Here is a 10,723-nt window from a genome sequence, read left to right as displayed (position 1 = left end):
ATGAGTCCACTTGCAGTCGCTGGCTTTCTGATAAAGACTCCCTGTTTGGCCTCTCCAGAAAAAAAAGGAAAGTTAGAACTAGTGTATGTGCTGTTATCAGGAAGGTACATTGTACCCTAGGACAACTAACACAGGCTTCCTAAAGTTTTCCCTCAAGAAATGTTGTCAGAGCACTTTTCTTTCCTGGGGATGGGCAGGTTAGATACCTACTCAATTCTGCCTGAATCAAACAGCTCAACTGTGGTGTAAGATACTTGAACAGTAACTTTTCTAATGGGTTGGCTTCTAATGGCTCACTGGGTTGGCACAAAAAGTGTTTGCAGATGCCAAACAGTTGTAGAAGGAGACCGGCAGACCTTTGAGAGGTGAGCGCGTTTCCCACGTGGATTTCTGGGAACACTGGAGCTCTGCCACCTTCTTCCTAAAAGACTTCCGACTTCCCTGGGCCGAAGCTCCTTTCCTTCCTGTTTGAAGTCTCTCTTCTCCAACTTTCCTTGAGCAAACGTTTCTTTGTATTCAGTTGAAAATTATTTGAAAGAGTTTTAATGGGCTTAGATTCTAGTTTGATTATTGCGTTTCTCTCAACATACTGAACAAAATATTCTGGCTTCCATTTTTGATGTTTAATTAGTTGGTCTACTTCATGTTTATTTAGGATGGGATTTTTTTTTCCTTATTCCCCATTGCTTTGAAGATCTCCTTGCTTTTGATGTTCCACAATTTTATTATGATATATTCTCCAGATACACCATTATACAATCTAGGTACTGTTCTCTCTTAGCTTGAGGACCATTTAGTTTCCTGTAGTTGAGTATCACTCTCTTTCCACTGTTTGCAGATTTTCTCAGCCATTATAATTTCCATTCCCTCTTTCCTGCATCGAGAGCTTTGGGATTGCTCCTTAGGCCTTCTCATGTTATCCTCCAAGACTTGGAACCATTCTGTTGTATTTTTATTTTATTGTCTCTCTGGGCTACATTTTAGAAAATTTATTTGTATCAAATATTTGTTTCTTTTTTTTTTTTTTTTTTTTTTTTTGGCCAGTCCTGGGGCTTAGACTCAGGGCCTGAGCACTGTCCCTGGCTTCTTTTTGCTCAAGGCTAGCACTCTGCCACTTGAGCCACAGCGCCACTTCTGGCCGTTTTCTGTATATGTGGTGCTGGGGAATCGAACCCAGGGCCTCATGTATACGAGGCAAGCACTCTTGCCACTAGGCCATATCCCCAGCTCCAAATATTTGTTTCTTTATTCCAGTAAATGATTTTTCCCATTGATTGAATTTAATGTGATTTAATCGATCTTCTAAGTTTCAAATTTCAATTACTTATAGCACATTGATTCTGAAACATTTTCCCCTGCATTTTAACACCTCAGAAATCAAGATGCTTCACACAATTTGTGACATATTGTAGTGATAAGTGGCAGTGTTTGATGGCACATAAAATTATGGTGCATCTATAATCATTTCTGTTTTATAGTCAACACAATATGGTACTCCCTTTTTCACTTTTAGAAGTTCTATTTAATATTTTTAGCTCAAATTATTCAAATTCCTTATATATTTTAGAACTTCTTTGCTTCTTTAAACTTACAAAACATAGCTATTGTATATACTATATGAGATCATTACAATTTTTTCTTCTTTTTTTTTTTTTTTTTTTTTTTTTGGCCAGTCTTGGGCCTTGGATTCAGGGCTTGAGCACTGTCCCTGGCTTCTTCTTGCTCAAGGCTAGCACTCTGCCACTTGAGCCACAGTGCCACTTCTGGACGTTATATATATGTATGTGGTGCTGGGGAATCAAACCCAGGGCTTCATGTATACAAGGCAAGCATTCTTGCCACTAGGCCATATTCCCAGCCTCAGATCATTACAATTCTAGAAGGCTTTGTCCTTCTGCTCATTCTCACTCATGGTACATCATTTGTGGTATAGCTGTGAGCTGATCCTTTGCTTTGATCATATATCTTTAGAAACCCTTTTAGGTCTGTATTCTTGAATAAGAAAATGCAATGTCATAAAATTATTCATTCTCCCTAACAAATCCAGAGAGTCAGTGTAGTTCCACCCAAAGAGCCCAATGATTATACAAAACTTACAAACTGATTTAAATGTATATGGAAAATCAAAGATCCTAAGAAGCATCAAGACAATCCTGAAGAAGGAAATAGGGGAACTTTCTACACCAAACATTAAAATGTATTAGAAAGCTACAGATATCGAGACAATGTAATACTGTGGAGAGACAAATAGATCATTTGATGCTCAGAAACAAACCCAAGCATATTTGGAAACTTCATCTTTTCAAATCTACTTGATAGTCGATCAATGTGGAACAGAGGGACTATATAATAAATGTTCCCAGGACTATAGATCTGTATGTGGAAATGAAATTAAATCCCTTTCATACCACATACAAAATCAATTTCAGGTAAATTAAAATTCTTAAATATAAAGGAAAAACTATAAAACACTAAGAAGACAATGTAGGGGATCTTTTTATGACATTGGGGTAGGAAATAGTTTTTATAAATAAGACACAAAAGGCAAAGAATAAAAATTCCCATGTAGAGAAAAATAGATTAAAAATCAGCTACATTAAAATTAAGAACTTGTTGTTGGGCAAGCCTGCATATCAGCAACTTGGAGGTTGAGGAGCCCAAGAGTTTGAGGCCAGCCTAAACAACATAGTGAGTCCCTATATCTTAAATAATAGCAGTAGTAGTAGTGGTAGTGGTAGTAGTAGTAAATTGCCTGGTATAACGGCACAAACCTGTAATTCCAGCATTGTGAGGCTAAGGCAGAAGTAACATGAGTCTGAGGGCAGGCTACACTGCAAGTTTCAGGCCAACTGGAGACCTGTCTCAAAAAGATTTAAGAAATAGAAAAATTAAGAATTTCTAAAATGAGTGAAGTTTCATATGCCTAAGATAACTTAGGCAGGAAGCTAAAATTTTAATGCCAACCTGGGAAACTTTGTAAGATTCTATCTAAAAGGAAAAAAAAAATCTGTTCCTAAGACTATTGATTGAGAGCAGAAGACATCTCAAATTGAGAGGATGTGTGTATAACAGAAAACTGGTAAAGAATTCATCCTAAGGTATCTACAGCACATCTGTGAGGGAGGGGCTGGACAAATAGAGAGCAAGTTGGGGAAACGCAGTCATAATACTCCACGAACCTAAATTGAGGGGAGAGGTTTGGATGGGAGGGATGAGGGAGGATGATGAAAAGGGTGACATTGATCAAAATATGTTGGGTACTCATAAACTGATATGGTGAATGGTAACCCTTTTGTGCAACTACTTACATATAATTTTTAAATGATTTTTTAAATGAACATCTGTGGATCAATCTTTCTTTCTCTCTCTCTCTCTCTCTCTCTCTCTCTCTCTCTCTCTCTCTCTCTCTCTCTCTCTCTCTCTCTCTCTCTCTCTCTTTCTTTCTGATCCTGGAGCTTGAACTCAGAGCCTGGGTACTGCCTCTTAGCTTTCATGCTCAAGGCTAGTGCTCTACCACTTGAACAGCTCCATTTTACAGGTCTATGTTGTTTGATTGGAGATCGTCTCATGGACTCTTCTGACCAGGATAGCATCAAACCACAATCCTCAGATTTCAGCCTCCTGAGTAGCTAGGATTGCAGGCATGAGCCATTGGTACCCAATATATAAATCAGTTTTAATGGGCAAAAAAACACGAAAGATTACTTCACAGAAGAATCACAAATTACAAAAAAAAATTGTAATCCGGGAAAAGCAAATGAAACACAATAGAATTGCTCTAGCATATCACCAAATTGGCAAAAGAGAGAGAGAAAGAAGAAAGAATCAGTCAATACTAACCATTAATAAGAATGCAGCAATACAATCTCTCATCTACTACTGATGGAGCTCTAAATTGAAGAAGTCACTAGCAAGAACCTGGTAGAATCAGGGACCAGGATATCACTCAGTGGTAAATCACTTGCCTAGTGTGCACAAAGCACAATTCCCAACACTGAAAATAAAATTGTTCAAGTCACTTTTCCTACTACAGTGGGAAAAATACTGTGCATCATATGCCTAACAAATCCACCACTACACATCCTGAAGAAACTCTTACACACACACACAAAAGCACAAGATGGAATAAATAAATGGAGCTGTCATCAAGCACAAGGCTCCAGCACAGCAGAGAAGATGGATCAATGGCAGGTTTATGTACGCACACCGATGACGAACTCAAAATGTGATGTGAGTGGAAAAAAAGCCAAATGAGACTGCACACTGTATGTTTACATTTATAGAAATCCATACCACAATATACAGCTTAGGAATATGTGTGTGCATGATCATTGTACGGAAATACATAGTTACAGAGCAATGATTTTGTGTGGGGAAGGAAAAGGAGTGTATCTGAGGAATAGGTCAAGGTTACTCAACTAGGATTGTGTTCTTGTCCTTCAGATGGATGGTAGGTAAGGATTAATTTCATTTTTAACACAACATGGAAGGTTTACAGGCTCTTGTATTATATACTTCAGAATAAATGAATAACCTTAAAGGAAATTTGGAAAAGTTAAATCTTTAGTTTTCAAAGTGAAAAATCAATAGAAAATGTCTAAAAAGGCTGGGTGGCAGTGGCTCATGCCTGTAATCCTAACTACTCATGAAGCTAAAATCTGAGGATTGCAGCTCAACGCCAGCCTGGGCAGGAACGTCTGTGAGACTCTTATCTCCAAGAAACTACGCAGAAAAAGCTGGAAGTGGTGCTGTGGCTCAAGTATTGAACACTAGCCTTGAACACAAAGACGCTCAGGGATAGTGCCATGCCCCCAGTCCAATCCCAAGGACGTGTGTGTGTGTGTGTGTGTGTGTGTGTGTGAGAGAGAGAGAGAGAGAGAGAGAGAGAAGAGAGAGAGAGAGAGGGAGGGAGGGAGGGAGGGAGGGAGGGAGGGAAGGAGGGAGAGAGAGGGGGGAGGAGGAGAGATGGGGGACAGAGGGGGGAGAGGAAGAGAGAGGGGGAGGGAGAGAAAGGGGGAGAGAGGGGGAGAGAAAGGAGAAGAGAGGGAGAGAGAGAAGGAGGGAGAGAGGGGGGAGGGAGCAGTAACTGGGTTGGAAAGAGCTGGAATGTATCTCACATGTTGAGAACCTGCCCATCAAGTGTAACATCCTGAGTTCAAACCCCAGTGAAACCAAAATAAAAGTAGTAGCAATATAAGTGCTTTATGTAGGTTTATGAATATGAACCCCAGGACTAAGAGAAATCATCATAGTTCCTGCCAGAGGGAAGGGCAGGGAGCAAAACTCTGCTGCCTGCCTTCCATTCCAAGTCTTGTAGAAAGACTGGACTTTTCAGACAATGTGCTGAGCAACTGATTAAGCTAAGTGGAACTTAAAAAGTGGTCTTGGTACCTGGAGTAAATCACCTCCGTAGAGAGACAGCAGAATGGCAGGTGCCCAGTGAAGGGTGGGCAGGAAGCGGGGAGAGGGAGTTGCTTAAGGGGTAGAATTTCAGTTTAGCAAATGAAAAAGCCCTGGAGATGACTGATACTGATGGTTGAACAGTCATGGGGATGTATTAATGCCACAACGTTATATGCTTAAAATGACTAAAACACTAACTTCTGTGCTATACACATTTTAACACACATACAGACACACAAATAAACCTTAAAAAAAAATCACAAACAGAAAGTGGCATTTGAGCTGTTGGGGAAGATGGAAGGAGTTAGCTAGCTGAGACAGGGTAGGGAAGTTTCAGGAAACCTGATTCTTGTCCTGAATCCCTTTCTCATTAGAGATATTAATTCTCCCTGCTGGTGGGGACCACCCTGAGGGGCTCCAGAGACCATGAGATGCTTCAACATTCACAAATAAAGCTCCCAGACTAAATTATGTTTAATCTCCAAAAGTCCCCTTTGGGTGCTTTATGGAAATTAAGATATCAAATGTAATCTTTAAAACAACAGAAAAACAGGACTGCCATCCTCCACACTGAATTCTTTGAATAACAAGAGGATTTACTCCCCCCGCCCCAAACTCTTAAACTAGCCGCTCCCAGGATGCTCAGAATGTTACTGAATTCACTAAAACCCAGGCTTAGCTCACCTTCCAGAAATATACCGAAGAGGTGTTTTCAGGGGAAATTGAGTATTGAAAACCCAGAAAACAATGACCCATAAAGGGGTGGGCTAATTCCCCAAGGACTGGGATTGGAAATCTATTTCCTCATTCAAAATCTCACCTAGGATTTCCCACCCCCTAGCACTACCCCCTCACCATATCTCCCCAATTTAGCTAATCATGCCTTGGGCTATTCTCGTTAAGCACAGACTAATGCCTCCCAGGAAGTCCCCAGTGTGCAGAGACCGGCCTCATGGGCTGGCGCCATGTCATTCATCCAAGTGACCCTAGGAGCCCTATACAGGGCCCAGGCCACTGCCTGGAACGTATCTGTTGCTTGATCTGTCAGTTTACTCATTGGCATGACCGACATCCCTGCCTCCCCACCAGCCCCAATGTTTAGGGGAACAAATCTCACTTCCTAGGTTTTGGTCACTACCTCTGTGTCTAGCTCTGTAATCCTTGCCTTAGAATCCCCAAATCATTGACCTGCTCCCTATTTTCAGTTACTGAATTCTCAGTGTCTCTCTCTCTCTCTCTCTCTCTCTCTCTCCCTCCACCCCATGTCTTCTCTTGCTGTCTCTGTTTCTGTCTGTCACACACACACACACACACACACACACACACACACACACACACACACACACACACCCCACCTGCTATCATCCCTAAGTACAGCCCTTCATCAAGACTGAACTATACCCATTGCTCTTACTGCTGGCTGGCCACTCCAGATCACATTAATGACCACCATGTAGATAGAAGTCTTGATCCCAGCAAGACAGGGAGGGATGTTGCTTCTTGTTCTAAGGAGGAAGCACAGCACAGGCTAAGCGCTGCTGCCCTGGAGATGCACAGGCCTGCGCGGACCTTTGAGAAGCAAAGGAAACACAGAAGTCACACACACACACACACACACACACACACACACACACACACACACACACACACACACACCCCTGACTAGGGCCTGTCAACTCATTTCTAGAAAGAGCCCAAAATGAAATGGTATAAAGCAGGATAGAACAACCGTTGTCACCAAGGAGTCTTTTGGACACTTCAATAAAAAGTAAAAACCATTCTTAACTGTAGGACAACAGGCAGAGGGTAGATTTAATCTGCAGACTGGAGGCGGTGTGCGCTGGCTAGGGAGGTTTCTGAATGTCTAGCCCTCAGATCATATAAGGCCCTCAAAATCATTTGGTGTGTGGTAGATAGACACAGAGGCTTCCTAGCTGCCTGCAACTGTCTGCCTGTATTGATAGTTTTGTGTGGCCCTCAAAAGATGTTATAAATATCCAAATGGCCCTTTGACAGCAAATGGAGCCCCCCACCCCCCATTCCTAGTTGAAGAGCAGCCATTCATTTCCCACACTATTAGAGGGAGCAAGTGAGTCAGACACAAGGACAGTGGGCTGGATTGCTGATGAGGAAATGAGAGTCATTCCTCCCCCAGGGTGAGGGGGTGGAGGGAAGATTAAGGCTTCTATTTTTAATCTCAATTTTTGTGTTTCATAAAATACAAAATATGAGTGCATGGTATTTTGCAGAATTTGTAAGTAATATAATTACATAGGTTGGATGTGACAGGCTAATTTTCTTTTTAATTATAAGGGTACACGATGGAAAAAATCCTGAAGAAAGCTGGCCTAATCTTACTTCAATTAATTTTGAAAAGCTTCACACTGTCTTGTCTTTGTTTCTATAAACATCCTTCTCTTGCATAGCCTTGGGTGGCAAAAATCTTGAGTTTTTTTAAATTAAAATTTAGTTAAATAAAAGTTGATAGATACTGGAGACTTTCACTATCCAGGCAATAAATGTATTGTGGGGGGAAATACTAGGTATTGCCATAAACAAGGTTGTCCCCACCCCCCAAGCTGAGGCTGGTGAGGAGTTTGAATCTTTACTACCATGTGTGGTCTTTCCCATCACTCCAGCCAGGCCTTTGGGATCAATCATCTTCAAACTTAACACTGGGGCCTTCAGGCTGGTCTTCACTCACACAAATGACATAGCAATGTTGTTTGTATGTGCTAGATTCTGTCTCTTGTACAAAGCCCGCTTGGGGACAGGCATGGAAGGAATGCAGGCAGGGTAGAAGAAGCTCAGGCTGCCAGTTCAGTTCCTCCTCCTCCTCCTCCTCTTCCTCTAAACAGCAGCATTTGTGAACATTGCATCAAACTTCATGGAAAATGGAATGCTGATATGATTACTGCCAGTGGTTAAATAGTTGAGATAAATTTGACATGATTGATGGGGCTGGGGATATGGCCTAGTGGCAAGAGTGCCTGCTTCATATACATGAGGCCCTGGGTTCGATTCCCCAGCACCACATATACAGAAAATGGCCAGAAGTGGCTCTGTGGCTCAAGTGGCAGAGTGCTAGCCTTGAGCAAAAAGAAGCCAGGGACAGTGCTCAGGCCCTGAGTCCAAGCCCCAGGACTGGCCAAAAAAAAAAAAAAAATTTGACATGATTGGCCTGGCGCTGGTGGCCCACACCTTGTCATCCTAGCTACTTAGGAGGCTGAGATTCGAATCTCCATTCTAAGCCTGTCCAAACAAAAAAATGTTCATGAGACTCTTAACCTTTAACAATTAACCAGAAAAACACTGGGAGTGGAGCTGCTTGATTGGCACTAAAATGGTAGAGTGTCAATCTTAAGTGAAAAAGCCAAGTGAGAAGGCAAGGCCCTGGGTTCAAGTCCCAGTGTGCCACCATGGGGTGAGGGTGGGGGGAGGGGCATGGAGAGGCTTGATGGGAGGCATAAAGAACTAAACACAGTGTAGGCAAATTATTGGCCTTACTTACCATGGATTGGATCAATCCAGATATGTAGGAGTTGGTTTGGATAGGAAAAATTAAAACTGTAAGAGAGTCAAGAACTGCAAAAGGTTTGGTTATTTTTACTTTTTTAAATAAGCTTAAAAAATGAAATGCCTGTTAAAATTTAGCGGATGCTGGCAGAAGACACTTGACTCTTGGGTCTGAGATCAAGACCTTTATCCCTTGTGGCAATATCAGCATTTATGCCTGTTTGCTGAACCCTGTTTTTCAGAGTCTGTCCAGGTGACACCTGCAAAGCCAGTGGATTGAATTACAGGACAGGAATCATAAGCACAGAGAACCTGAAACCGTGCATGATTTCTACTCTTTGAAATTTGCTGATCTTTTTATGGCCCCGCAATGTGGTCTATCTTCTTGAATGTTCCATGTGATCTTGAGAAGAATGTGTGTTCTATGGCTGTTGGATAGATTATCCCATAAATGTCGATTAGATCAAGCTGATTGATGACGCTATTCAACTCAACTATATTCTTACTGATTTTCTGCTCACTTTGCCTATAAATTTCTGGAAGAAGAGGTTTGATGTTTACATCTGTAAGTGAATTTATTTTCTTCCTCCTGTACTATAACACTTTTAACCTAGTAGTTTCCCTAGAGCTTGCAATATAATTCTAACTAATCTATGTCCACCTTCAAATAATACTATACTATGTCAAATGTTAGACACCCTGTAACAAATATTCCCAATTCCTTCCTTGACTCCCTTATGTCAATATGAAAGCTTATTTTATTTATTCATATGCTGTCATCATGGAATACCTTGTCACCATAATTACTTTAAACCACTGATCTTTCACATCAGTGAAGAGTGAGAAAAACATTCAATTTTGCCTTCAGTTAATCCTTTCTCCTTCTGTTTCTACATGTCTACTTGGATGTCTGACTTTTTTATCTTTTTCCTCCTCCCAGAGGCACTTTCAATATTGCTTGCAGAGCAAGCTGCTGGTGATGAATACTCTGAGATTTTGCTTGACTGAGACAGTATTGATCTTTACTCTTGAAGAATATTCTCAATAGATAGAAAATTTTAGCTTGGTGGGTCTTTCTTCCAACATTGTCCTCCACCACTCTTTTCTTACTTGCATAGTTTCAGACAAGAAGTTCACAAAATTCTTATTCTTGATTCTGTGTGGGAAAAGAAGCGGGGGGTCCCCTCTGGCTCTGTGTGTGTGTGTGTGTGTGTGTGTGTGTGTGTGTGTGTGTGTGTGTGAGAGAGAGAGAGAGAGAGAGAGAGAGAGAGAGAGAGAGAGAATATGTGTGTTTGTGCTTGTCTGTCCTAGGGCTTGAACTAATGGCCCAGAGGTTGTCCCTAAGTTTATTTAGAGATTCTGCTCGATCTGTCTTTGAACTATATTCCTCAGATCTCAGCCTCCTGAGTAGCTGGAATTATAGGCATGAATCACAGGTGCCCAGGAGTCCCTCTGACTTAAGACTTTATTTTTCTGTAGTTTGATTATATACGTCTAGGTACAGTAGAGATAGATAGATAGATAGATAGATAGATAGATCGATAGATAGATAGATAGATGTAGATATATATCCTGCTTCATGTTCTCTAAATTTCCTAGATAACCAGTTTGGTATCAATTAATTTTGGGAAAGTCTCAGCCATAGAATTTCAAATATATTTTTTCCTGTTCTGGTCTTTTTCCTTCTGGTATTTCAATTACATGTATGCCACATCTTTTGAAATTGTTTCACAATTCTTTGATGTTCTGTCCTGTCTTTATTTTGTTTCATTATTTTTTCTCTCTTGCATTTCAATTTGAGGAA

Source organism: Perognathus longimembris, chromosome 2 (assembly GCF_023159225.1).
Source record: "Perognathus longimembris pacificus isolate PPM17 chromosome 2, ASM2315922v1, whole genome shotgun sequence".
Lineage (NCBI taxonomy): Eukaryota > Metazoa > Chordata > Mammalia > Rodentia > Heteromyidae > Perognathus > Perognathus longimembris.
Note: the sequence above shows the minus strand (reverse complement) of the source record.